Source organism: Lithobates pipiens, unplaced genomic scaffold (genome assembly GCF_037356315.1).
Source record: "Lithobates pipiens isolate NorthernLeopardFrog02 unplaced genomic scaffold, aLitPip1_a1.2 Scaffold_8, whole genome shotgun sequence".
NCBI classification, from domain to species: Eukaryota; Metazoa; Chordata; class Amphibia; order Anura; family Ranidae; genus Lithobates; species Lithobates pipiens.
The window spans coordinates 457767160-457794667 of NW_027507903.1; the positions used below are offsets into that span (position 1 = coordinate 457767160).

At 46.1% G+C, this 27508-nt stretch overlaps 1 protein-coding gene and 1 long non-coding RNA gene across 3 annotated transcripts in view; both read right to left on the reverse strand.

Moving 5' to 3' along the window:
- The window catches only part of LOC143960158 (carbohydrate sulfotransferase 1-like), a 177424-nt gene that overhangs the window by 111860 nt on the left and 38056 nt on the right, over positions 1 to 27508 (reverse strand). The window lies entirely within an intron of this gene.
- Positions 24594 to 25946, reverse strand: LOC143963193 (uncharacterized). Its single transcript, XR_013270906.1, has 2 exons — positions 24927 to 25946; positions 24594 to 24843 (listed from the first exon to the last, which is right to left on the reverse strand). It is a non-coding gene; the product is annotated as an uncharacterized LOC143963193 (long non-coding RNA).

The window sequence follows — 27508 nt, forward strand, 5'->3', positions numbered from 1 at the left end:
ACTTGGTATAGGGTGCTACGGTACATAGGCTTGAGTGCGGTACAGTCTGCTGTTCTGTAAGGACCGCTATCGGTCCACAATAGATAGGGTTGACGTGCACCACTGCTGACCGCTGCCCTATACTGCAGCAGTCCTTCAGCGGTATAGGGACTGACGTACAGTCTGCTAAACACTAATACACAACCTGCTTGGTCCACAAAAGTTCTTATAAGGACTGGTAACTTGGTATAGGGTGCTACGGTACATAGGCTTGAGTGCGGTACAGTCTGCTGTTCTGTAAGGACCGCTATAGGTCCACAATAGATAGGGTTGACGTGCACCACTGCTGACCGCTCACCTATACTGCAGCAGTCCTTCAGCGGTATAGGGACTAAGAGTTTTGTCACAGGGTCATTTAAAAAATGACATGCAGAGGAAGAGGCAGGCCCTTCCGCAGGGGTGGTAGGGGTAGGGCAGGAGCAACAGGCTTGAGCCAAAGTGGGAAGTTGCAGAAGGTGCGTTCAATTACTTTAAAGGATGCACCAGACTTGGTTGAGTGGCTCGCTCAGCCTTACTCTTCTGCACCCTCCTCATCCTCTCGATCTGCACCCTCTTCTTCACTCTCTGCTATGTGCACCCCCAAAGACACTACCACCAACAACACGACCACCACCACCACCACCACATACCTTCCGCTTGAGTCACTGGAATTATTTTCCGATCCATATCAAGAGGACATTTCTGATGCGCAGCCACTCTTGGTATTGGATCAGGAAGAGGAGGTAGCAACAAGCGCTACTCAGCAGTCTGACGCCAGTACCCAGATCAGCCCAAGGAGGAGGTTGGTCCCCGGTGTTGCTGCCTACTCTACTTATAGCGGTGGGGAAGGTGACGTTGATGATGACGTGTCTAGTGATGTCACGTGGGTGCCCACAAGAGAGGAAGAGGAGGGGAGTTCAGAGGGAGATATGGACCAGCAGATAGGGAGGAGAAGCAGCAATGACTTACATTGCACAGCAGGGACAAAGCAGACTGCAAATGTATCAGGAGCGAGTCATCGACCATGTACGGTCACATCTGGCGCTCCCAGGACACCGGCACATGGCTCCGCAGTGTGGGCTTTTTTTAACGTGTCCGCTGCTGACAATAGCGTTGCCATCTGCAATCTTTGCAGTCAACGCGTTAGTCGCGGTAAGCCCAATACTCACCTAGGGACGACCGCCTTAAGAAGGCACATGAGCAGCCATCACCGAGCCCAGTGGGAGCAACGGAACACACAAAGCCACACTGCAGGCTCTCACCGTCCAGCCTCGTCTTCTACTTCTCCTTCTCCTCTCTCCTCACAATTGTCCTCCACTCCACCTTCCATCACGCCAAGCTCACATTTTTCTGCAAAAAGGCAGGCTTCCGTGGGCCTAATGTTTGAGCGTAAAAAAATGATGACGCCGGATAACCCTCTTGCCCAACGGTTGGCGGCTGGCTTGTCAGAACTCATAGCCCGCCAACTACTGCCATATAAACTGGTGGACTCGGAGGCCTTTCGCAAATTTGTGGCCATTGGAACACCACAATGGAAGGTCCCAGGAAGGAAGTATTTCTCAGAGAAGGGCATCCCAGAGCTATATGGCCATGTTCAGCGGCAAGTGAATGTATCTCTGGCACACAGTGTCGGTGCCAAGATACATCTGACCACAGACACGTGGTCTAGCAAACACGGGCAGGGAAGGTATATCAGTTTTACTGCCCACTGGGTGAACCTTCTGACGGCCGTCAAGCATGTAACCCGTGGCACCCGTGTAGATTTGGTTTTACCGCCACGGATTGCATGCAGGCCTGACTCTTCTTCTCCTCCTCCTACTCCATCCTCCTCCCTCTCCTCCTCAGCTGCCTCCTCCTTTTCCGCTGCTAGCGTCTCTTCCACTGCACCGCCCAAGCTCCCCAGAACCTATTCCACATGCCAGGTGAGACGTTGCCATGCCGTGCTGCGTCTGTTGTGCCTGGAAGCAAAGAGCCACACTGGCCCGGCACTCCTTTCAGCTTTGCGTTCACAGGCAGATGAGTGGCTAACACCGCTCAATTTGACAGTTGGTAAAGTGGTGTGTGACAACGGTGCCAATCTGCTTAGCGCATTGAAACAGGGCAAAATCACGCACGTGCCGTGCATGGCACACGTCTTAAACTTGGTCGTGCAGCGATTCCTTGTCAAATACCCTGGGGTCCAGGACATCTTGCGGCAGGCAAGGAAAATCTCGGCCCATTTCAGAAGATCTTACACGGCCATGGCTCGCCTTGCTGACATTCAGCGGCGACACCATCTGCCGGTCAGACGTCTTATTTGCGATTGCCCGACGCGATGGAACTCAACCTTCTATATGCTTGATAGGCTGCTCCAGCAGAAACGTGCAGTTAACGTCTACCTGTATGAACTCTGCGAAAGAAACGGTTCTGGGGAGCTGGGTTTTTTTTCACCGCGCCAGTGGCTGCTCATGCGCGACACATGCAGACTTCTGCGGCCATTTGAGGAGATCACCAAACTGGTCAGTCGCAGCCATGGCGCCATCAGTGACATGGTACCTTATGCCTTCTTTCTGGAGCGTGCATTGCGTCGTGTCATTGATCAGGCTGTGGAGGAGCAGGAGCGGGAAGATGAGGAAGTCGCAATGCTGGATGAATTCCCAGGGGGGGCTACTCTATCTGAGACAAGTCAACAACAGGAGTCTGATGAGGAGTCAGAGGAGGATGGTGCCGGGGCGGATGAGCAGGAGCAAGAAGAGCATGCTTTAAACCTTTCTGGGATCCCTGTTGTGCGAGGATGGGGAGAGGAGAATGAAGAGGACGACATTATCCTGGATGATGAGCAGGAGCCAGGCCACCACACCGCTTCCACTTTAGTGCAAATGGGGGCCTTCATGCTCCAGTGTTTTAATAGGGACCCCCGTATAAAAAGCATGAGGGTCAAGGACCAGTACTGGGTGGCAACGTACTTAGACCCCCGGTACAAACACAAAATGGCGGAAATGTTACCGCCGTCGCAGAGGGCTGTCAGAATGCAGCACTTCCAGGCCTTGCTTCGAGAAATGCTGCATTCTGCTTTTGCGTGCGCTGGCAGAGGAGCAATTCCCACTCCCAGAGAAGGATTTGCGGGTACCAATCCAACAGCGCCTGCAAGAAGAGGCCGGTTTGAAGATGTGTTGGTGACTTCGGATATGAGGTCATTCTTTCAGCCGACCCATCGACAGGTGTCATCCGGATCCAGCATCAGGGAACGCCTAGACCGTCAGGTGTCCGACTACATTGGGTTAACGGCCGATGTGGACGCTCTGAGGAGTGATGAACCCCTAGACTACTGGGTGGGCAGGCTTGACCTCTGGCCAGAGCTTGCCCAATTTGCAATCGAACTGTTGGCTTGCCCCTCATCCAGTGTCCTGTCCGAAAGGACGTTCAGCGCAGCAGGGGGGATTGTGACCGATAAGCGTACTCGCCTAGCTCACCACAGTGTTAACTACCTCACATTTCTAAAAATGAATGAGGCATGGATCTCGGAGGAATTCAACACATGTGATCAGTAGACCATGTATATGTCTATAAACAATTTTTGGAATCAAGCACACAGACCTTCTTAATTCATTTGGCTCACTTCCCTGACCCAAAAAAGCACACCGTACTATATGCCCCTACCCTCCTCTTTGAAGAGGTTGAGCGGTGTCATATTTCTACTGGGGCTGCTTATTATGAGGGGTTCCCACCATCCCTGTGCTGTGCTGACTTCCTCCTGGGTGTTCTTATTATGAGGGGCTCCCACCATCCCTGTGCTGTGCTGACTTCCTCCTGGGGGTTCTTATTATGAGGGGATCACACCATCCCTGTGCTGTGCTGACTTCCTCCTGGGGCTGCTTACGGTGCTGCTGTCAGCGCTGTATGTCACGGAGCTGCTGTCAGCGCTGTATGTCACGGAGCTGCTGTCAGCGCTGTATGTCACGGAGCTGCTGTCAGCGCTGTATGTCACGGAGCTGCTGTCAGCGCTGTATGTCACGGAGCTGCTGTCAGCGCTGTATGTCACGGAGCTGCTGTCAGCGCTGTATGTCACGGAGCTGCTGTCAGCGCTGTATGTCACGGAGCTGCTGTCAGCGCTGTATGTCACGGAGCTGCTGTCAGCGCTGTATGTCACGGAGCTGCTGTCAGCGCTGTATGTCACGGAGCTGCTGTCAGCGCTGTATGTCACGGTGCTGCTGTCAGCGCTGTATGTCACGGAGCTGCTGTCAGCGCTGTATGTCACGGAGCTGCTGTCAGTGCTGTATGTCACGGAGCTGCTGTCAGCGCTGTATGTCACGGAGCTGCTGTCAGCGCTGTATGTCACGGAGCTGCTGTCAGCGCTGTATGTCACGGTGCTGCTGTCAGCGCTGTATGTCACGGAGCTGCTGTCAGCGCTGTATGTCACGGAGCTGCTGTCAGCGCTGTATGTCACGGAGCTGCTGTCAGCGCTGTATGTCACGGAGCTGCTGTCAGCGCTGTATGTCACGGAGCTGCTGTCAGCGCTGTATGTCACGGTGCTGATGTCAGTGCTCTGTATTACGGTGCTGCTGTCAGTGCTCTGTATCTCCTGCACCCTCTTGTTTGCCTACCCTGGTCCCTGACCTTCCCTCTCCTCCATTGCCTTCATTAGCTCCATAGTCCTGAATTGTCAGAACAATTTCCCAAATAAAAAAAAAATGCTTGTAGTTATCGATCCCAAATTCACCTCATACATGTATTATGCTATTGTCCAGGTGGTGGGACTACGTGCTACCCCCTAATAATTACCCCGTGGCCGCAAATTCGACCTAAAGGTTTGCGAAATTCGCCTCCCATTGAAGTCAATGGAGCCCGCGGCGAACGGTCGTTTTCGCGAACGTTTGTGTCCGTTCGCGTTTCGCGTTCGCGAAACGTCCCGTCGGAAGTTCGTCCATCACTAAGGACCGTTTTACAAGTCAGTGTGTGCATCATACATGCATTTAGTAGAAGCTGCCTACATTGCCACATGGCATTCTGATTTCTGCTTATATTACCTTCTCAAGCAAATGAGACAGATAGCAGTCTGTGCTTCACAAACACACATAGAGCTAAGCAACTGATACAATTCTCAGAGGCTGCCAGTTAACTCTTTCATTGTCAACATAATGTTATAGCGAGACATGACATTTTCTGTGGAGGCTAAAACACAGCACAAGGCAGACTTTTTTTTCCAGATCAGGAAGTAAGCAGACAAGGTAAACAACAAACCAGAAGGTTGAACAGAATTATGAAGCTAAGGAAGAACTGCTGATTAAAGCGGGGTTCCACCCTAAAGTGGAACTTCCGCTGATCGGAACCCTCCCCCCCTCCGGTGTCACAATTGGCACCTTTCAGGGGGGAGGGGGGTGGAGATACCTGTCAAAGACGGGTATTTACACCTACTTCCGGGCATAGACTCCCGTGGGAGTCTATGCCTCTTCCTGTCCTGCCGCGCTGTCTGCTGGGACACACACGGGTCCCAGTGACAGCGCGGAGAATTCCTATTGAGCTGCGCGACTCGCACATGTGCAGTAGGGAACCGGGAAGTGAAGCCGATTCGCTTCACTTCCTGATTCCCTCACCTAGAATGGTGGCGGCAGCAGCCGAGAACCGAGCGATCGATCGGCCTCGGCTGCCGGCATCGCTGGACCCCGGGACAGGTGAGTGTCCATTTATTAAAAGTCAGCAGCTGTAGTATTTATAGCTGCTGGCTTTTAATATTTTTTCCCCAGTACAGTCCCGCTTTAATGTCAACCGCTTATGGTCCAAACCCGTTGATTGCATATCATACCTTAATCAGCCTTCTTATGAGGTACTGGAACTAGAGGGCACTTTCAAACAATTCATTTCTACTTATGAGAGTTATCAAAGACTAATGTTGAAGGGATTTATTGAGCTTAAAGCAGAGTTCCACCCAAAAATGTAACTTCCACTTTAAGTGTTGGTGACCCCCTGACATGCCATGTTTAGCATGTAATTTTTTTGGGAAGGGGGAAGGTACCCAGTTTTTAAGGGCACCAAGCTCCCTCTTCCTCCTCTGGTTTTGCGTTGCCGGAAGGAAGTTCACCTCTCCCCCCTCCCTCTCTGCAATCTTCTGGGACACATCACAGGTCCCAGAAGATTGCCCGGCCATTCACAGTGTGCAGCTTGGCTCGCCGGGCTGTGAAGCCACAGCAGGGTGGCCACAGTTAGAATTCCAGTGGAGAGGAGGGGGAGAGGAGTGGGGCTTCGTGCGCCCATATCGTTGGACCATGGGACAGGTGTATGATTATTAAAAGTCCCCAGCTACATTTTTTGTAGCTGCTGACTTTTAAATGGGTGAAACTCTGCTTTCATCTAGAGAGAGTCAATTTAGTACTACAAACAATGACAGAGGTGAGTATAATACCATGTCATGAATCTAAATCTCATCGCTCTGCATCTACAATTTACTAAAGCCTGTGCTGATGCTAAAGCTTCTAAAATTCAGGCAGCCTTTGCCGAACGAAAGCAGAGATGGAAGCAGAAGCTACATGCAAGAAAACACTGATAGCAGATAACTGAAGGTACAAGCAAAAGCCACATACAAGAAAGCATAAAAGAAAGCAGAGGCGGAAGCAGAAGCTGTGGACAAGAAAACAGAAAGTGCATGCAATAGAGCAGAGATAGAAGTTTTGGAGAAACAATGTGAGCCCGCCACAGCCATGGCAATGGTAAAGGTTTTAGAGCAAGATGCTAGTGAAAGTGAAGAAAGTAACTACAGCAGACACTTGGTAGCATTGTGTGCATCATATTCCTCACACTTTCTCCTAAAAAACCTCAGCTCCCCCAAACAAGGTCGGTATACTGCTTCTACCACGTCTCAAGACAATCTTCCTACTCATCCCTCAGTACATCATGGCTATGTACTGCAGCAAATTGTAGACACCAGTATGCACATAATAGACAATACATCTTACTAGGCTAGCCAAAACCTCCTACCAAGTATAAGCAATCAAGTCTAAGCCAAAATCAGGTATGAACGTCTTTACACCACCATTCCTTCCAAAGTCGCTCAATCTTAGCACAGCATCTAATGTAACTAACTTTGTTCCACGTGCAGCTGTTCGTCCACAGTCCGAAAACAGACATGTTACAGTTTGCTAAATACATGTTCACAAAGAACCGTCTAAGACAGATCTCACAAATTCTGATGACAAACCTGAAAACTACAGAGGGTGGAAATCCACCTTCAAAGCCACCATAAGTGAACTAGATGTCCCAACTACAGACGTGCTAGATCTGCTTATCAGGTGGCTAGGTCCTTAATCTGTGTTGAACATGTGAAGACTCAAAGCTGCTCACATTGACAAGCCTACAGCAGGTCTTAACGCTGCTTGGGACAGACTTGAGCTTAGCTTCGACAGCCCAGAAGACATTCAGGATGCTTTATATAAAAGGTTGCACAACTTTTCAAACATATCTGGCAGAGACATTCTAAAATTTCAAGAGCTCAGTGACCTTCTCTTGGCAATTGAGCTCACCAAAGTTTATACTCACCTACCCGGCCTCATTTCCTACTACAGTGAGTTCATTAGGAGAATTGCAGATTCTAAGAATGATCCAAGTTTCTCCTTGGAATTCCGCCAGCAAAAGTCCAATGGAGCATACACACGGTCCGAATTTCCGACCAAAAGCTCACATCGGACTTTTGCTGGCGGAATTTCCGATTGTGTGTACGGGGCATAAGCCATAGAAATCACTGAGCTTATCAAACATGAAACAGACTTTTAAATAGGCTCTTTTCACTTTTGCACAGACAGCAAAATAGTATTGGGATACATACATACCAAAAATAAACAATTCTATATGTTTTTTTAGTAACAAAATAGAACACATTAGACGGTTCTCCAATCCTGATCCATTGCACTACATATCTAAACCCGTTCAGTACCAGCTGTTGCATTTCTTGACATTTCATGGTCATGATCCCCATCTGTCATCTTGAATGATGATCCCACTACAACTTACACTGATTCTACATTTGAACTGGTGGATCTGGAGTCTGTTAAGGAGATCAGAGCTAATATATAAGACAAGGATGACCATTTTGAACGCTTTTTGAAGTGATCTTCTGTTGTACAGGCTATCTCACAACTTTAACATGTTGTTTGTCATTACACAAGCAACACTAAGGACCATAAAGAGTGTTGTAGATGGCAGATCTGCAACGGGCCTCCCACCATTGAGGTCATCATTTGATGTGTTACTTTTTTTGTCAAAGGAAGAGGATTGATCTTCTAAACCAGGCTTGTCAAACTCAATTTCATTGAGGGCCGCATCAAAATTATGGTTGCCCTCAAAGGGCCAGTTGTATCTGTAAGAAAATATAAATTTATCCAGGGCTCCATATAAATTTATCCAGGGCTTTTTTTCTCAGAAAATAGGTGTGGGAACTCAACTACACCCCCCTGCCAAACCGCATTGAATTTGTGTTTGCAGCAAAATTGCAATAACAGTGGGAGGATCTTAAAGGGGCAATAAATACCAGGAGTGCGTAAGGTGCAGACATCAGGGCACCCCTGAACCTGAACTCCGAGCTTTGTACAGAGTGCAGGTTCAGGGGTGCCCTATGCACAGAATGCAGAGTTCAGGGGTGCACTACATACAGAGTGCAGAGTTCAGGGGCATGCTGTGTACAGAGTGCAGAGTTGAGTAGTGCGCCATATACAGAATGCAGGGTGCACATCTCACTTCCTCCCCTCCTCGGCTCTGACCTCTGCACCACTATACCCCATCCCCACCTCTGCACACACATTCCTCCACAGGCCCCCCCCCCCAACTCCTAACAGTGTAGGCAGCTCTGCCTCTCTCTTGCAAGGAGATCATTGGTCGGCATCTGTGCACCCGAGCACAGATGGGGATCACAGTGCAGCTTACCACGTGATGCCCCATCCCACAATGCACCTGCATCTGCCTTGTTCCCGCTGTGAGTGTAGGATACGCAGGGTTCTGTGAGAGGCCCTTTATTGGGAGCTTCATCAGTTGAAAATACTCCATTTGGATGCTGGGAGTGATGAGATTTTTTACTTTGACCTCATATTATATTGTTTTGGTAAATCTAAAGGAAAAATTAACAAGAAAATTGTATAATGCACGGGAACCCTTAGGCCGCGTACACACGCGCGGACTGTTCGCCCAACTTTGTCCGTCCAACAGTTTCGGCAAACAGTCCGCTCAAAATTAGCATGGACGGACATGCCCACACACGACGAACGAACAGTTTGCTGAAACCGTGCGCGATGACGTGAACGGCACGTACGACGGGACGAAAAATACGACGTCCTATACACTGCATTATAGCTTTCGGCGTGAAAATCCTTTCTGAGCATGCGCGCAACTTTGTTTGACGAACAAGCCTACACACGGGCGGACTGTTCGCTCAAACAAGGTTTCAGCGGACAGTTTTTCGGAATTTCCGAAAAACCTTGTCCGTCCAACTGTCCGCCGAAACTGTCCGCTGAAAGCCCACACACGAGCGGACTGTCCGCCCAAACACTGTTCAGCGGACAAAGTTGGGCGAACAGTCCGCGCGTGTGTACGCGGCCTAAGAGCTTACACAGAGCTGAAGACTGTCTCCCAGCCCCAGTGTGACAGTGTTGGATGCCTGAATGGTCAATCTCCAAGCACCAGCAATCTCCCATGAAAGGGAGAGAGTCACACACTCCAAAATTACAGAATTCTATTTTATTTTTCTTTGCCCCCATTGGTTGAACACAGTGGCAAGAGAGCAAATGGAAGACAAATACGTGCTAATGGTGGGGCCATAAGTATAAACATTATTTTCATTTTGGATTTAATAGGAAAAGGTGAAACCCCTGATGGGTTGTTTTTGCAATCTGCTTCCCATTAGGAAGATTTCCCTTCACTTAATGCCATATTAAGGGAAATCACCTCTGCAGACATTTTTCACAGGAACAAGTCTCCATATTACAATATTTCCTCCGTATAACTAAACAGGTGAAAGCTAAAATTTTTGGATTGTCGCTCACTTTCAGTCCTGGTGATAATGGTCGCTATGCTGGTTCTTTATTTGCATGGTCCATGATACCTGAGCTCCTTATTCCCGTTGGATGACTGAATATTACATGATGAATTTCACTGATGATTATATGGTCTGAGGTTTTGCGGGAGACGACATATAGGACGCACGATCATTGGGTTTTGATAACCTATAGACCTGTATGACTCAAGAGGCGTAAGCCCCTTTGAGTCCACGTCATCTGGTAAGTAGAGGTCGACCGATATGGGTTTTTCTCTGGCCGATGCCGATATTTAGAAATCATGGCGGCCGATAGCCGATATATGATGCCGATTTTTTTGGGCCGATATGTTAGGCCGATTTTTATTTTATTTATTTTTTTTTTTCCTTTTTTATTTTTTTATTTTTTTTTAATCCCCCTTGATCTAACACACCTTTCCCATTGGGGCGTTTTTCAGGCGCTTTTGGGCTAAAAATAGCGCCTGTAAAGTGCCTGCAAAATGGCTCCCCTGCAGTCTGTGTGAAAGACAGAGTGCTTTCACACTGAGGCGATGCGTTGGCAGGATCTTAAAAAAAAGTCCTGCAAGCAGCACGTTTGGAGTGGTGTATACCGCTCCTCCACCACTCCTGCCCATTGATATGAATGGGCACCACTGCCGAAGCGCATGCAATGCGATTTGGCAGCAGTGCTTCATGGGCGCATTTAACCTCTTCCTTGGCCGCTAGCTGGGTTATATGTGCCCCACTAGCAGCCAAATAGCACCGCTAAAATGATGGTAAAGAGCCGCTAAAACTTGCGTTTTACCATCAACGCTCCAGTGTGAAAGCAGCCTTCATAAGTGATACAGAAAATTTCTTACATTTAAACATTTATTAAACAAAACAAACCTCCAATCAGTTTACTTGTATGTATGATTTAGATTAAAAAAAAAAAAAAAACCTATGTATTAAATAAAAACAGGTAGTCAAAACTTTTGTACGAAAAAAAAAAATGGGCTAACTTTACTGTTTTTATTTTATTTTGAAATAGTGTATTTTTTTCCCCAAAAAATGCATTTGAAAGACCTCTGTGCAAATGCCGTGTGACATAAAATATTGCAACAACCGCTATTTTATTCCCTAGGATCTCTGCTAAAAAAATATATATAATTTTTGGGGGGGTCTAAGTGATTTTCTGGCAGAAAATACAGGATTTTTACCTGTAAGCAACAAGTGTCAGAAAAGATTTAGTCTTTAAATGGTTAAACTGAGAACTTCTACACACAGAGATGAGTTCATTCTTTCAAGTGTAAACATTGTATCATTTAGTTCTTTTCTTGGCAGCCTGCCCAGAGAGGAGGAAAGTGTTGCTATGACGACTCAGGCAACTCACACTGACTTCTATACAGAAGTCATTTCAAAGTCCCGCTGTAGTTCTAAATCGGCTTTTTATCAGCACAATCGGCCGATGCCGATTATTTAAAAAACTGCAAATATCGGCCGATATATCGGCCGGCCGATATATCGGTCGACCTCTACTGGTAAGCCTCTTTCCCTTACTACACACTTTGAAGAGCGTGACAAGTACTCACTTGATAGACTTTATTTGTTCTTTTTTTGTGTTAATTTATGCATTTTATGTATTTAATTGATTTGTAAATTTTCACTGATATTTAAGGTATTCACGTGGGTTATGATTCTTTGCAACTCAAGTGCCACACTTTTTTGGTTCAACTGGTAATAATGGTCAACTGGATAAATAGAAAAAATCTCTCCAGCAGGGACACAGAAAGCAATAAATACCTTGGTTCTAATCCCTTTGTTAAACAATGAACACCATTTAAAGTAACTATAATTACGGTGGTTTGTTTTCTTTTTCTTTGCCTTTGTTCATGATTCCACTTTTTCAGGCCCTTGTCCAGTGGTTGACAAGTTATGAAGTATATAGTGGTTCAACTGTGGCATCTAATTTCACCAAAGGGCTGCACACAATTTTCAGTGTATGTAATGCTACAGAATACTTTCAAAGACTACTGATTTACTAGAGGGATCAGACAGAATCTATAGACATACTACAGGTGTAGATAGTATATAGCATTCACTACCCTATTGTCCCTTATATACCATATTGACAGCGCTAAAAAAACAACAAAAAAAAACAAAATAATAACATTAAGAGGGTGATAGTCCTGTGATTACAAAATAAACCACAGAAATGTCCTTAAACAATCCCACGTATATGAGGATGAGATTCCAGATGTCACATTCACACGTTGGAAAACCAGAAAGGACGCCCACAGACGAAGACGTGATGACGAAACGCGTATGGGCGTGACCAAGCAGCTATTCGTCATTTCAGAGCGGTCGTTTTGAATGCTCACCCGGGACCCGCCGTGGAAGCTGAGCCTGTATTCGATCTAAGACGCTCGGAACTGCGGTGAGGCAAATCCGATCGTTCTGGTAGTGACATCTTTTTGTGAATGATTTTATAAGATTATGTACGTATGATTTGTATGCGCATGAGCTTTTTAATCAATAAAGCAGTTTGCACTATGGAATCTATTTTTTGTTGTTCCCTTATGTTAACCTGCTGCTGTAAGTGAAGTATAAAAACCAGGAAATCTTTTACCTTGGCAGATTAAGGAATCTGAGATTGTGAACCTGTTGATTATTGATGAGACAAGAGGATTCCGCAGACCAGTGAATTTTAATTATTCGTAACGAAGTGCCTGTTAACCCTTGATGTTCTGGTGAGTGCATTACCTTAAGGGTTGTCACCGGCTGTTAAGCTCTTTACGCACTGGTGGTGTGATCTTGGAGATGGACTTTCCTTTCTGGTTTTCCAACGTGTGAATGTGACATCTGGAATCTCATCCTCATATACGTGGGATTGTTTAAGGACATTTCTGTGGTTTATTTTGTAATCACGGGACTATCACCCTCTTAATGTTATTATTTTGTTTTTTTTGTTGTTTTTTTAGCGCTGTCAATATGGTATATAAGGGACAATAGGGTAGTGAATGCTATATACTATATATATTTCTGTGATTGATTTTTTTGTATGATAGCAGCTTGTATTTGGTATTATTATTTTTTGACTTACCTCTGTGAGCGCTGGGATCAGTGGGGAATATTCTCAAATTTTGTTTGTTTGGGTTTTTTTTCCAGTGATATTAGTACATACTACAGGTGTAGCTGGAGACAGGGTGTAGGGGAGAGTCAGAGGCTGGGAACATGAGGCTGCTAGAGATCACTATAGACAAGGAGTAAGATGTCACTGCTCCAAGCATATATGAAAAATCCCTTGGCTCTGGAACTCTGGGTGCCATGCTCTATGAATTTAATTGGAAATCAGGGAGTCACGCACTGATCAGATCCTATCCAAATTTATTAGACCTACTGCATTCCAGCTCTGACCCTCTCTAACCTTTCACCCAGTATTGGCTTGATCGCAGCAATAAAGCCTACATTGGGTGAAATGTTAGAGAGGAGTCCTGGGGGGTGGAAGGATGCTGTATGCCATATCCAGGTCTAATAAATGTATCTGATCTAACATCTTTGGTGAGTGAGTTTCTGCTTTCATATTGTGCTGGAGATCACTGTCATTATATTCCCTTTACTCTCAATGCTAACTCCTGAGGTCCAGAGGCCACATGGCTAGCACCAAAAGACTTCAGGTTTGAACCAGGATCCCAACCATTCCAGCATCCCTGCAATTATCTATACTTCACCCTCATTGGTGTGACACATCACTTCTAGAACTCCATTAAAGGAAAATTTAGGAGAAATGAGCTGGCAGCAATAATTAGGTCTTCAATATGCTGTAAACATAAAATACAATTAGCTATTCCAATGGGTTTAAGATAATAAAATTGGGAAAAAATACAATAATGTAGCAGGTAGATAACTGTTTATTACTGTTTATTACTTATATTGATCATTGCATTGTGTATTTTTTGCAATGGATGATTTGTGAAAATCCCATTTGGGTGGGAAAAAAGTCATTAGCTCGTAATAGGTAGCAATGACACAAAGAGAGGTATAAATCAGATTTACTTTGTAATGTAAGAAGTGATGTGTTCATTAAAGCTTTCATTCAAGCTGTCTTTTCCTATTCTCCTCTTGGGACCAGATGCCTCAGGTGCAGAAATTGATGGAAAAAAACCTTGTTTCAAGTTTACTGTAATTCATGGGATTCTCAAAGAAATAAACGGTGTGAGATCTATGTGAGTTAATTAAGAATACCAATGAACAGCCATTTAATATTCCTCAATCCATCCGATGGGACTTCTACAAGCTAAATACTCTTAGAATGTATGGATGGGAGAGAAAGCTGGACTCATTGATCTCAGTCTTGATTTACATAAACATCTTGGGCCTAATTTACAAATAGAGAACGCTTATCCACTCTTTTTTGCTGTGTTCGAAGCAATCTGTCTATTACTGTGAACTTGAACTTTAAGTGGATGTAAACCCGATTCATGAAATTTGAGTTGGGCACATATATCTGTAGTGTTTTCTTATCTCTCTCCAAAGCACTAAGTACCTGTGTTTCTGTTGTTTCATTGCTGTTTTCAGCATGATAACCTCTGAGAAGTCCCCTGTGAAACCAAGATAAAACCAGCCTGAAATTTGTGTCATGGGAGGTTGCTATAAATAGATTAGCGGAGGGGAGGGCGTGTCCAGATTTGAGCCAGGGAAGACTTGCAGGTGCCGAGCTCCGCTCATCCTGGCCTAATCCATTGCCATCCTGCCTGTAAAACAATCCGGTGAGACCTGCAAACTTCCCTACCTGTTCCTGGGCACCCCTGGCCTTAATCCCAGCATACATTTTGAAATTCAGCTGCATGGCTGCGGGGCTGCATGGCTGCGGGGCTTCATGGCCCGCGGTCCTCTCCACTCATCCAAGGCCCGCTGCCACCTGGTGGCCTACACAGCCCTCTGCGCCCGGGCACTGTGATCTCAGGGATGGGCAACCTCGCCGCGCTCACCCACTGGCCAGATATCCCGGCGCTCAACGGTGACCATGCGGGCGGTGGCCATCTTGCCAACTACCTCCGTGACTCCAGCATCGATTGCAGTACAGGCGGACCCAGCGATGGCGGCTCTTGGCTCACCGACTTGGGAAGGGGCCTCTACAGCACCGCAGGCGGAACTGGAGCCACTTGGGGAGCAGTCCAGCACAATGATCCTGGCCGCCATAGCAGAAAGTAAGTCCTCTGTGGAGGGAAAAATTGACACTCTGTCTATTGAATGCAGGCTAATAAGGCAAGATATGGACAAATTTAGAGGCCACCTCACTGAAGTGGAGCACCGTATATCGGAGGTGGAGGATACAGATGCCTCTACTGTGCAATCCGTGACTGAATTGCAACAACAGGTTAAAATTCTTATGGCCCGTTTAGAGGACGCAGAGAACCGCCTCAGGTGCAACAATGTGTGGGTGGTTGGGTTCCTTGAGGGTGCGGAGAGACAGAACCCTGTTGTGTTTGCTTAAACCTTTTTCAAACAATGGGCCTGCAGCAATTGTCACCTGTAAATGTTTTGGAGCGTGCACACAGGGTACCCACTGATCGGAGGCCTGCTGGCGCGTGGCCACGTGCCTTTCTGGTTCGCCTGCTCAACTTCAGGGATAGGGATCTCATCCTGGCAGAGGCTCGTAAATACCCTGATCTGAAACATGATAATGCTGTCATCCATTTATAGCCTGACTTTTATCCAGAGCTGCAAAAGAAGAGGTGCACTTTTACAGATGTCCGCAGGCATCTGAGGGAGAAAAATCTGTTGTATAGTATGCTATATACTAGTCGCCTGAAAGTTATTCATCGAGGGGCCAGCTAATTTTTTGACTCCCCTGTGGAAGCGGCAGCCTGGCTCGACACCATTGCATAGAAAGGTGAGAGTGTTGGATATATGATGTGACTAATACCCGAGATGTAGTATCACTGGACTTTTTACATAACTGCTGGATGTTTTACTGGAAGTAATATTACCTGATGTCAAGACCATCCTTCAATACCTTCCCCTCCTGCAGTGACTGCCTTATTGGATGTGGGGAATGTGCAATGCCACCCAAGTACACCAATCCAGTAGATGTGGAAGCTCTGGTTCTCGTATGCACTGAACTGCACGTCTATCTTTAAAACCCCACACTTGAGTGGAAGAACTGGAACTATCCACTAATGTTTTTTCTGTTTCTGGGATCAAAGTTTCTCCAGCAGTTTTTCAGTTCAGTTGGCCTGGAGCAAACAGGGCATTGGGTTCTTGAACTGTTACTTTTTTAGACTTTATTTTTTTCCTTTTTTCCTTTTTTTCCTTTTTTATTTTCAACTTTTGTTCTGGGTTTTTTTAAGCTCCATCTGCGCCCTGCTGACAAGGCCGGGGCAGAGGGATGTTTTACTTGTCCAGTATGGTGCATGGAATTCACCTATAGTTACTTGATGACCGTGGCTCTCTGTATTCAGGTTCCTCCACCTAGGTCTTCCCCCTTCTGAGTACCATACCTGTCTTCATGTTATACACAACCTTACCCAATGGTAATCTCAAACTTCTTTCATGGAACGTCCGTGGGTTAAACTCCAAATTTAAAAGATCACTGGTCCTGCAATACCTTAAATCTTTGAACCCCCACATTATTATTTTATAGGAGATGCACCTAGTGAGTGACAGGATATTGCCCCTCAACCGAAACTGGATACAGAGAGCCATACACTCAACCCATTCCTCTTATGCCAGAGGGGTGGTTATTTTGATTCACAAAAAGCTGACATGTGTCATTGATCATGTGGTAACTGGTCCTTTGGGCGCTATCCTATTGTAGTTATGACTGTTGAATCTCAACTAATAGTTATTGCTAATGTGTATGTCTCTCCTCTTTTCAAAAATTAGGTGCTATACCAGGTGTTGGAAAAAGTTGCCACCTTCGGCCCTTTAAAGCTGCTCGTGGTGGGTGATTTTAACAATATCCTGGAATAATCCTTGGACACCTGGAACCCGACCAGGGCACAAAATCTGGAGCTCGGGCATTGGGCAGAGGTCTGGTGATGGAAACATCCTGGTGAGAGAGGTTACTCCTATCTTTTCCATGTCAGTGCCTCCTCCTCCTGCATAGATTTGGCATTTGAAAATCATATGTTGTTGCCCCATATCTCAGAGCTTGGTTACCTTGCTGGGGGGGTCTATCTGACCACACCCCCTTGCAGGTGACATTGACTCTTGCCGCAGGTGGCCACAGCGGGTCCTGGAGATTGCACCCTGGATGGGTAAGTGAGCCCTCGGTCGAGGCCCTGGTTTCGCCTCATTTACAGGAATATTGGGAACACAATGAGGGTTCAACGGGGGGACCTGTAGTGTGGGACGCGGTCAAAGCATCCACTAGAGGGGCATATGTATCGGCAATTAAAGCTGCACGGGTTGAGAAAAACTCCAAGTCCGATGAACTCCAGGCTTGTGAAACACAGTGTGCTAAGGCACATGCTGAGACACCCTCCACATGCTCCCTAACCGAATTGCAGATGGCTAGAAGGGCCCTATTAGTACACTTCAAAAACCTCACTCAATGTAATTGCAGAAACAGGGCTGAGGAACTATTTGAGAAAGGGGACAAAAATGGGAAGCTGTTGGCGTACCTGACTGCAGAAACAGACACATGTGTCTATACCTTGTGTTTATTCCTTGGAGGGTAACATGGTGAGTGATAGGGAGGGCATCAAGCAGGCTTTTGTAGCATACTACGCGGACCTTTATTCTGCTATCCCACCGTATGACTAACAGGTACTGACTGACCTGCTGGGCCCCCTCCGGATCCCGGTGTTGCCGATGAGGTGGTGGCCAGTCTTGAGGCCCCCTTCATGGTCAAAGAATAAGCAATAGCTATTGCATCCTTTCCTAACGGGAAATCACCGGGACTGGATGGGCTCCCAGCAGAGTGGTACAAGCAATACTTAGTCGCCCAGACTTCTACAACTTTACATGGACTGTTTTGAACAAGGGGGTTTACTAACTTCCTTTTATGGGGCACATGTAGTGTTATTACCCAAACCTGCCAAAGACCTGCTTTGCTGTTCTTCATACAGACCCATAGCCCTGCTGAACATGGACTTAAAAATACTCACCAAAATGCTTGCCAACAGACTGATGAAGATTATACACCACTTAGTGTCACCTGACCAGACAGGATTTATGCCCAAAAAAGCCACAGATATCAACATATGGATAGTATATACCCATACACAACTGGGGGCGGAGTTGTCCTCTGGGGGGGGGCACTGGTGTTTTTTGACCTGGAAAAGGCCTTTGATTCTATTGACTGGGGCTATATGACTCATATACTGCAATGCATGGGGAATGGCCCTAACTTCCTCAAATGGATCTCACTGCTGTATGAGCGCCCGGTAGCGGCCCTCCGTGTCAACTTTCCCAGTGTCCCCTGGTCTTTTTGCATTGGTAATGGAGCCCTTGGCGATTGCATTGCGTTCCTCTTGCGTTCCTCCCTCCAAATTTAGGGCATTAAGGTGGACACCCTAACTGAAACCACAGCACTTTATGCGGACGACTTTGTTCTATTTGTCTGTGACAACCAGACCATCTCTACAGGCTGCGTTGGCACTCTTAGACAGATTCACATTGTTCTCTGGGCTCAGGGTCAACTGGTCTAAATCCAAAATATTCCCCTTGCGCTCCCATCCTATCCCAGAACAAGCTGACCCCACCATCCCCCTCCAATGGGTGTCCCGAATCAAATACTTAGGATTACAGATTACTAACTTAGTGTCTGACTTTATCAACCTCAATATTTCTCCGCTGCTTGTTATAATGACCAAGAAGTTTCAGGCCTGGAAAAACCTCCCCCTGTCTCTCATTGGGAAGATAAACTTGATAAAAATGAAAATTCTACCCCTTCTATTGTACAACCTTAGGAATTCCCCGTTTTGGATCCCCAAGTCCATCTTTAAATCAATAGATGCCATGATCTCCTCCTTTTTGTGGCAGGGAGGAATCCCCAATCTCAAATTAGCAATACTACAACAGCCTTGGGGGGAGGGGGGGCTTGCGGTTCCTAACTTACACAAATACTTCCTGGCTGGACAGTTGACGGGGGCCCACCACTGGCTGACTACTCCTCCTGATGATGCCTCTGTATCCCTGGAAGCGGCCTGTGTGGGCTCCTACGAGACGCTCTCTCATTTGGTATACAGGAGTCTAAAAGCCCCATACCCACTGACATCCTCCATGTGCTCAGTAATGAAGGCATGGGTCATGGCCCAGGGAGTGCGAACGCCTAGCCCAACCAGACTTTCTCCTTATACCCCGCTGTGGAGGAACCCCAATTTAACCCACTTCTTCGGTTACCTGGATCCAGTGGTATGGTCAAAATATGGTATTAAAATCTTGCTCCACATTGTATCAAACAGTACGTTATTGTCATTCAATGAATTAAAACTAAAATATGATTTGCCAAACTCACATTTCTTTAGGTACATTCAATTGCGACATGATTTTTGCTCACAATTTGGTAAGGAGCCCCTTGACCTTCAGCCCAGCGACTTAGGCGGCGTACACACGCGGGGACTGTCTGCCGAAACTAAGTTCGTCAAACAGTCCGCTCAAACTTTTGAATGAACGAACACGCCCACACACGGCACTTTTTGAGCGGACAAATACGGCAAACTTTGTTCGTCGTACTAAGTCCGCGCAACTTTTGAAATGAGCGGACTCGCCCACACACGAGGCAACAGTCCGCTCATTTCGAGCGCGTGTGCAGGTAGGCGGGGCCCGCGACGAAGATGTCGCGGGCTCTGCCGCCTGGAATGGACTTAAAGGGGAACCCCAACGCCGAAAAAAATCGGCGTGGGGGTCCCCCCAAAGTCCACAACAGACCCTTGTCCGAGCACGCTACCCGGCCGGCCAGGAAAGGACAAGAACAAGAACAAGAATGGAAGGCGGCGGCGACAGCGGCGACAGAAGACCGGGCCACCGCCTGCAAAAGAGCTATAAGAAGGCGTGGTGGCCCGGCAGAAGAACGGAAGGCGGCGACAGAAGAACGGAAGGCGGCGACAGAAGACCGGGCCACCGCCTGCAAAAGAGCTATAAGAAGGCGCGGTGGCCCGGCAGAAGAACCGAAGAGGGGGACAAGACCCCCGAAGTCGGGAGAAGAGGCCGGCGGCGGGGAGGAAGAAAGCCGGACTCCTCCGCTAGCAAAAGAGCTACAAGAAGATAGCGGAGGAGTCCGGCGAGAAGACCCCCGAAGACGGAAGACCCCGGAGCTGTGCAATAAAATATTTTATCTCGTGTGTTGTTTTTTTTGGGGTACTTTTATTTTACAGGTGAATGGGTAGGGGTACATTGTACCCCATACTCATTCACATAGGGTGGGGGGCCGGTATCCGGGGGCCCCCTTATTAAAGGGGGCTCCCGGATTCCGATAAGCCCCCCGCCCGCAGACCCCGACAACCAACGGCCAGGGTTGTCGGGAAGAGGCCCTTGTCCTCATCAACATGGGGACAAGGTGCTTTGGGGTGGGGGGGCCGCGCGGCCCCCCCTTCCCCAAGGCACCCCCCATGTTGAGGGCATGCGGCCTGGTACGGCTCAGGAGGGGGGGGGGGCGCTCGTTCGCCCCCCTTTCCTGGCCGGCCGGGTAGCGTGCTCGGACAAGGGTCTGTTGTGGACTTTGGGGGTCCCCCACGCCGATTTTTTTCGGCGTTGGGGTTCCCCTTTAAGTCCATTCCAGGCGGCGGAGCCCGCGACGTCTCCGTCGCGGGCCCCGCCTACCTGCACACGCGCTCGAAATGAGCAGACTTCCCTCCGAGCGGGAACAGTTTGCTCATTTCGAAAGTAGCCTACACACGGGCGGACTGTTCGCTCAAACCAAGTTTCAGCGGACAGTTTTTCGGAATTTCCGAAAAACTTTGTTCGTCAAACTGTCCGCTGAAACTGTCCGCTGAAGCCCCACACACGAGCGGACTGTCCGCTGAAACACTGTTCAGCGGACAAAGTTGAGCCAACAGTCCGCCCGTGTGTACGCGGCCTTAGAGCTACTGACCCGTAGACATGTGCATTCATTTTCGTCCAAATGCATTTTTGTCCAAATTTCAGGTATTTTCGCTATCGCTTTAACAAACAATAACGAAAGTGCAGAATCCGCAAAACGAAAGATCCGACATAAACAAATGCTTTATTTTCGTTTTCGTTGTGACAACAGTTCGATATAGAATAGGAGATTCAACATGACACTGACAATAACAATTTGTGTCTATCGAACCTGTGGTCGAATTTGCCTAACCTTAACTCTATTAGTCCAGGATTATTCTACATAGAGAGAAAAGATTTGACATAGAGGGGAAAGATTCGACATAGATAGAAAAGATCGCTGCTGGAATTGGGTGGGGGGAGTAAAATAAAAATAATGATGATGATGAATGTTATTGGCTGAGTGTAACCAAAGAGGAGGAGCAGTAAAATAGCTAGAACTAAGTACACACGTACAGCCAATTTACTTTCACTTATGATTGCTAGCAGAGAGAGACACACACACTGAATCATTTCTTATCTGGTCTGTTTGTCAGAGAACCTGAATTATTTAGCAATTAACCATAAGCACAGCAGCAGAACAATAGTGAAGCTACAGTTCAACTTAACTTTTTCATAATAATCTGCTGCTATTGTGTAAGTGTTGTGAACCTGATAGTGATACAAGTGCTGCTAGCGTTGTGATAGCCTCAGAGGCTGCCCGTGTTGTGGGGGGGGGGGGGGGGATTTATTATTATAGATTCTATATTATAGATTGAGATTCTATATAGATTCTATATACCCTATCTTGTTACCTGTCTGATCAGTGATCACTATCACCAGTCCATTCTCTGTTTGAACTATATACATTCAACATGATTGGCAAAGCAGCGAAAAACATGGTTGAATCTTTGGCTTATGGTGTCTGTCGAAAGTTCTAAGAAGATTTGACGGAGCAGCTAAACTATACAGAGTCATACAGTTTAGCTGCTCCGTCAAATCTTCTTTGGACATTCGACAGACACCATAAGCCTTCAATGACATATTCGACCTTAATTAATTTGGATTTTCGGACGAATGCATTTTTTTAAAGAAAAACAAAATAAATAAAAATGAATTTGGGAGTAACTAAATAAATTAATTTTTCGGATGAAAACGAAATTCCAAAACAAAATATTTCAGTGTACACATGTCTACTGACCTGCAGTGAATCACTGCAAAAAACAGTTTCCTGCTTATGTAAAGATTTATTTCATGAAACAACCCTCCTGTTGGGGCCTTGCTGGAGAGCTTGGGAGGCCATAGCTCTGGGACTGGACAGAGACGATTGGGACAATATGTGGGGGACTGCATTCCAGTATTTATTATCTAGCAGAGATAAATTGGTTCATTACAAGTTCCTACACAGAATATACCTCAGCCCTGATAGACTGGTAAAGATGTTTGGAACCCAGCACTCCCTGTGCTGGAGATGTGCTGCACCCTTAGCTAATTGTATGCATATTTTCTGGAAATGTCCATCAAATAAAGCTTATTGGCAAACCATTGCCTCCTGTATAAGGTTGGTCACTTCAATCTCTATCCCTGTGTCCATTGAGGTGTGTCTTCTACAATTAGTGGAGTCTCTGGCCACTACCAGGGCCATTCAGACCCTTCTTACTCTGTTACTGTTTTATGCTAAAAAGCGCATTATTCTTTCATGGAAGAGCTCTGTGTCACCGACTTTGGAGCCTTGGACAACATTGATCAACAAGGCATTACCCTTTTACAAGGCTACATACTTGAGCAGAGGGGCTCTGAACAAATTTGAGAAGGTGGATGGATTTCATGGACACAGCATCAGATTTATCACACTAGAACACAGCCCAGGATCTTTGGTAGGCATACTCGGAGAGGAATGTCTTGAAGGGCTAGAAATGAGTGAGTGGCCGAAGAACTGGCGCACTGCATATTTGGGGATGGGCAACTCTCCTTAATTGAACCATGTCCCTACGGGGGCTGGGGGGAAGTGGGGGGGAGGAAATGTCACTACTCCACAGAGGATATCTGCTAGATCATATGGGAATATGGGAAGTCGCGGAACTGTATCCTTGCGTTATGGCAGACTGCCTCCGGCTGGAGGTAGGGGAATGTCCGTGCACCTATCTGGGCAAAGTTAGGGGGGAATACATCACAAGTTTATGTGATACCTTTTATATTGTACTGTTTTCTGTACCGGTAAGTTGGTGGTCGGTTGTTGCCCACAATGTGTGGCTTGTTATAACATGCATTGTATAAAATGAAATAAAAAAAATAATTAAAAAAAAAAAAAATAGATTAGCGGAGAGCAGGTCTTGTCACAGCACAGCTCTGCACATTTCATCCTTCCTTTGCCTATGTGGAGAGGGGGGGTTGTGCCTTTTCTCCAATCAGCTGTCTTGGCTACATGCCAAGAATCCACTCCCAGTGCTGAACAGGAGGAAAAAAAAACGATAACACGATCTGAACTTTCTAAAGGATATATAAAGCTGAAGACAGCTGATATACATGTAAAATGTATGTAGAGAGAATTGTTTTATCTCTGTTTATCATCTAATGGATATATGTGAGGGTTTACATCCACCTTAAAATAGAGGTTTCACCATTTTATAGGGGCCATTTAAAAATATGAATTTCACCAAAGTGCCTTTGTCTTGAATTCCCATGCCTAGACACTTTTGTTCTGTAGCCTAATATCTGTATATCTACTGTGTGAGATTATCCAAGACACTATTGCTTCTGACTCCTATTCTCTTGAGACTTGGAGTCAGGTTTGGTAATGCCACTACTGTACTGCTCACTGTTCTCCTTGCAGGAGAATAAGCTGTGTCTGGGGATACATCTGTATATGGGGCTTAATTCACTCTGTGATTTCAGCACCTCTTCTGCTGATTCTTGATCATTACCCCTCAGTCATTAAGATAAGCAAAGCCATTCTCCTCTACCCAGTTGCTCACCTCCACATAGTGGAACAAGGGTGTAGATTTACTAAAACTGGAGCACTCAGAATCTGGTGCAGCTGTGCGTGGTCACCTTAGGGACCTGTGGGTGAGTTATCTTCACCTGAGTTCCCAGAACCACTTATATGCCGTGTCTATAAGGCCCCTTTCACACTGTGGTGTCAGCGCCGTCGGCGTCAGCGCTTTACCAACATTTTTGCGGGGGTTTTCGGCAGTGGCGCTTTGCCGGCAGTTTGGCAGCGGTGCCCATTCAGTTCAATGGGTAGGAGTGGTGGAGGAGCGGTGTATACATCGCTCCTTCACAGCTCCAAAGATGCTGCTAGCAGGAAGTTTTTAGGGGGTTCTCACTCTTACCAAGAATACTCAAGTTATAGGAAGCCAGTGACTCATTCAAACCATTGTGGCCCACCTGCAACTAAAACATCATTCTGAGTGGACCATAACGCTCTTTAAATTCCAGTTGGAAGTTTCTGCAGGTTGTGCTTTGTAATTTTTATATTTATTTAATTTTGTTTTTATTTTATATGTTTTTACAAACATCCTGTACAGGGTAATGGCAAAAGTAAAGTGGAACTCTGGGCAAACAGGTAAATACATGTGCTAAACATAGATACAGTAGCTCACATTTTTGTAAATATTTTATTATATCTTTTCATGTGACAACACTGAAGAAATTACACTTTGTCACAATGTAGTCAGTGTACAGCTTGTATATAGTGTAAATTTGCTGTCCCTTCAAAATAGCTCAACACACAGCCGTTAATGTCTAAACTGCTGGCAACAAAAGTGAGTACACCCCTAAGTGAAAATTTCCAAATTGGGCCCAAATTGTCAATATTTTGTGTGACCACCATTATTTTCCAGCATTGCCTTATCCCTCTTGAGCATGGAGTACACCAGAGCTTCACAGGTTGCCACTGGAGTCCTCTTCCGCTCCTCCATAATGACATTACGGAGCTGGTGGATATTAGAAACCTTGTGCTCCTCCACCTACCGTTTGAGGATGTCCCACAGATGCTCAATAGGGTTTAGGTCTGGAGACATGCTTGGCTAGTCCATCACCTTTACCCTCAGCTTCTTTAACAAGGCAGTGATCATCTTGGAGGTGTGTTTGGGGTTGTTATCATGTTGGAGTACTGCCCTGCAGCCCAATCTCTGAAAGGAGGGGGATCATGTGCTGCTTCAGTATGTCACAGTACACGTTGGCATTCCTGGTTCCCTCAATAAACTGTAGATCCCCAGTACCGACAGCACTCATGCAGCCCCAGACCATGACACTCCCACCACCATGCTTGACTGTAGGCAAGACCTACTTGTCTTTGTACTCCTCCCCTGGTTGCTATCATACACGCTTGACACCATCTGAACCAAATAAGTTTATCTTGGTCTCATCAGACAACAGGACATGGTTCCAGTAATCCATGTCCTTAGTCTGCTTGTCTCAGCAAACATTTTTGCGGGCTTTCTTGTGCATCATCTTTAGAAGAGGCTTCCTTCTGGGACGACAACCAAGCAGACCAATTTGATGTAGTGTGCAGCATATGGTCTGAGCCCACGCTGACGCTGACCCCCTACCCCTTCAACCTCAGCAGCAATACTGGCAGCACTCATATGTCTATTTCCCAAAGACAACCTCTGGATATAACGCTGAGCATGTGCACTAAACTTCTTTTGTCAACCATGGTGAGGCCTGTTCTGAGTGGAACCTGTCCTGTTAAACCACTGTATGGTCTTGGCCATCGTGCTGCAGCTCAGTTTCAGGGTCTTGGCGATATTATTATAGCCTAGGCCATCTTTACGTAGAGCAACAATTCTTTTTTTCATATCCTCAGAAAGTTCTTTGCCATGAGGTGCCATGTTGAAATCCTAGTGACCAGCATGAGAGAGTGAGAGAGCGATAACACCAAGTTTAACACACCCACTCCCCATTCACATCTGAGACCTTGTAACACTAACGAGTCAAAAAATGGCTAATTGGGTCCAATTGGGACATTGTCACTTAGGGGTGTACTCACTTTTGTTGCCAGCAGTTTAGACAGTAATGGCTGTGTGTTGAGTTATTTTGAGGGGACAACAAATTTACACTGTTATACAAGCTGTACACCCACTACTTTACATTGTAGCAAAGTGTAATTTCTTCAGCGTTGTCAGATGAAAAAAAATATTTACAAAAATGTGAGGGGTGTACACACTTTTGTGAGATACTGTATGTAAATCCTATCATTCATCTGACTCTTTCCCATTCATAGAACATGCTGCATTTTGTGAAAAGAGTACAAGGATTTTTTTGAATGGAGGACAGAATGGTGGCTGTCTGGACATCTTCAGTAAACTGCAATCTTAAAGTGAAGAAAGTCAACCATGTAGGACCAGAAGTTTAATGGTGTAAAGAGGAACTGTCATTGTTGCAGGGAACATTTCTTCAATGAGGCTCACCATATACATTACAATCTATGAATCTAACAAACAATATGTAATAAGTTGATCCACAGACCCCCAGAACCTGTATACCCCTGTCATGTTTCAAGGTTCTGCTATCCCAGCTAGCTAGTAAGGACCTAGAAACAACAAAAATATCACCACTGTTGTTACTTTCCCACAGCTGTGGCTGGAGAAGAAGCAATAAAATTCAAGTGAAAAACAAGTCTAAAAAAATTAAAAGTATGCTCAAGCACTTAACGCCCCCCCCCCCCCAAAAAAAAGCCTACCCCACTACCCTCACCCACATGCACAGGTGGGGCTGCCCATGTACAAAATCATCTATTGCACTACATGTTACATATCGCTGTGCATGCTAGAGTGAGAACAATCATTTTAGGGCCATTATTCAAGGTTAACCCTACACTGATAACCTGAGTTTTTAATGCTTCACCTATGGAAAAATTTGGGTAAGGCAGTTGGTCACCATTGTTTCTATGCATACAGTTTTAAACCATGACTTGCTGTATATCTATTTGCTCAGCATAACCTCATCTTTTATCAAAAATGTGGGTAATATATTCCTATTTTGTACTAAAATTAACATTATTGTATTAGTTCCTGAAATGTTGTGCTTGCTAATGCCCTGTACACACAGTCGGACATTCTGACAACAAAATCCATCAGATTTTTTCAGACAAATTTTGGCTGAAACTAGTCTTGCATACACACAGTCGCACATAGTTGTGGGAAAATACGATCGTTTGGAATGAAGTGACATTTGTAGCATACGACGGGACTATGTAGAGGCCAGTAGTCAATAGCTTTCGTCTCCAAATTTTTTCTGACCATGTGTGCCACTTTGTGCGTCGGAATTCTTTACACACAATCGGAAAAGGTCAGATCGGATTTTGTTGTCAGAAAATTTTAGAGCCAGCTCTCAAACTTTTTCCATCAGAAATTCTGACAGAAAAAGTCCAATAGAGCCCACACACGATCGGACTTTCCGATAACATAATCCGATCTGACCATTTTATTCTTCAGGGTTTCTGCTTTCAGAAAATAAAATAAGGCTTTGGGAATTCATACATTTTTAGGCCTAAGATGCACTTTAGCA